Source organism: Musa acuminata, unplaced genomic scaffold, assembly GCF_036884655.1.
Source record: "Musa acuminata AAA Group cultivar baxijiao unplaced genomic scaffold, Cavendish_Baxijiao_AAA HiC_scaffold_627, whole genome shotgun sequence".
Taxonomy (NCBI): Eukaryota; Viridiplantae; Streptophyta; class Magnoliopsida; order Zingiberales; family Musaceae; genus Musa; species Musa acuminata.
In genome coordinates, this window is record NW_027020866.1 from 100,001 (window position 1) to 102,500 (window position 2,500).

Sequence of the window (2,500 nt, forward strand, 5' to 3'; positions counted from 1 at the left end):
ACATTTTGCTCCGCTCACGACGGTCGCCGCGGCACACAAGAACAGCCCAAAAACAGGCCAAAACAGCCCAAAAACGGGCCAAAACTGGCCATTTTTGGCTGCGCGAGCGAGCAGCGAGCGGCGGACAGCGAGCGAAGCGAGAGGCAGCACCGTCCCTGCTATACGAAAGCCCCATCCAGCCCTGTGCCACCCGGGGGGTTCCAGGGTGCTGAGATGGCTGACGTTTTGCTCCGCTCACGACGGTCGCCGCGGCACGCAAGAACAGGCCAAAAACTGGCCAAAACAGCCCAAAAACGGGCCAAAACTGGCCATTTTTTGCTGCGCGAGCGAGCGGAGAGCGGCGAACAGCGAGCGAAGCGCGAGGCAGCACCGTCCCTGCTATACGAAAGCCCCATCCAGCCCTGTGCCACCCGGGGGGTTCCAGGGTGCTGAGATGGCTGACATTTTGCTCCGCTCACGACGGTCACCGCGCCACACAAGAACAGCCCAAAAACAGGCCAAAACAGCCCAAAAACGGGCCAAAACTGGCCATTTTTGGCTGCGCGAGCGAGCGGCGAGCGGCGAACAGCGAGCGAAGCGAGAGGCAGCACCGTCCCTGCTATACGAAAGCCCCATCCAGCCCTGTGCCACCCGGGGGGTTCCAGGGTGCTGAGATGGCTGACGTTTTGCTCCGCTCACGACGGTCACCGCACCACGCAAGAACAGGCCAAAAACTGGCCAAAACAGCCCAAAAACGGGCCAAAACTGGCCATTTTTGGCTGCGCGAGCGAGCGGCGAGCGGCGAACAGCGAGCGAAGCGAGAGGCAGCACCGTCCCTGCTATACGAAAGCCCCATCCAGCCCTGTGCCACCCGGGGGGTTCCAGGGTGCTGAGATGGCTGACGTTTTGCTCCGCTCTCGACGGTCACCGCGCAATGCAAGAACAGGCCAAAAACTGGCCAAAACGGCCCAAAAACGGGCCAAAACTGGCCATTTTTGGCTGCGCGAGCGGCGAGCGGCGGACAGCGAGCGAAGCGAGAGGCAGCACCGTCCCTGCTATACGAAAGCCCCATCCAGCCCTGTGCCACCCGGGGGGTTCCAGGGTGCTGAGATGGCTGACGTTTTGCTCCGCTCTCGACGGTCACCGCGCAATGCAAGAACAGGCCAAAAACTGGCCAAAACGGCCCAAAAACGGGCCAAAACTGGCCATTTTTGGCTGCGCGAGCGAGCGGCGAGCGGCGGACAGCGAGCGAAGCGAGAGGCAGCACCGTCCCTGCTATACGAAAGCCCCATCCAGCCCTGTGCCACCCGGGGGGTTCCAGGGTGCTGAGATGGCTGACGTTTTGCTCCGCTCTCGACGGTCACCGCGCAATGCAAGAACAGGCCAAAAACTGGCCAAAACGGCCCAAAAACGGGCCAAAACTGGCCATTTTTGGCTGCACGAGCGAGCGGCGAGCGGCGGACAGCGAGCGAAGCGAGAGGCAGCACCGTCCCTGCTATACGAAAGCCCCATCCAGCCCTGTGCCACCCGGGGGGTTCCAGGGTGCTGAGATGGCTGACGTTTTGCTCCGCTCTCGACGGTCACCGCGCAATGCAAGAACAGGCCAAAAACTGGCCAAAACGGCCCAAAAACGGGCCAAAACTGGCCATTTTTGGCTGCACGAGCGAGCGGCGAGCGGCGGACAGCGAGCGAAGCGAGAGGCAGCACCGTCCCTGCTATACGAAAGCCCCATCCAGCCCTGTGCCACCCGGGGGGTTCCAGGGTGCTGAGATGGCTGACGTTTTGCTCCGCTCTCGACGGTCACCGCGCAATGCAAGAACAGGCCAAAAACTGGCCAAAACGGCCCAAAAACGGGCCAAAACTGGCCATTTTTGGCTGCACGAGCGAGCGGCGAGCGGCGGACAGCGAGCGAAGCGAGAGGCAGCACCGTCCCTGCTATACGAAAGCCCCATCCAGCCCTGTGCCACCCGGGGGGTTCCAGGGTGCTGAGATGGCTGACGTTTTGCTCCGCTCTCGACGGTCACCGCGCAATGCAAGAACAGGCCAAAAACTGGCCAAAACGGCCCAAAAACGGGCCAAAACTGGCCATTTTTGGCTGCACGAGCGAGCGGCGAGCGGCGGACAGCGAGCGAAGCGAGAGGCAGCACCGTCCCTGCTATACGAAAGCCCCATCCAGCCCTGTGCCACCCGGGGGGTTCCAGGGTGCTGAGATGGCTGACGTTTTGCTCCGCTCTCGACGGTCACCGCGCAATGCAAGAACAGGCCAAAAACTGGCCAAAACGGCCCAAAAACGGGCCAAAACTGGCCATTTTTGGCTGCGCGAGCGAGCGGCGAGCGGCGGACAGCGAGCGAAGCGAGAGGCAGCACCGTCCCTGCTATATACGAAAGCCCCATCCAGCCCTGTGCCACCCGGGGGGTTCCAGGGTGCTGAGATGGCTGACGTTTTGCTCCGCTCACGACGGTCACCGCACCACGCAAGAACGGACCATAAACAGGCCAAAACAGCCCAAAAACGGGCCAA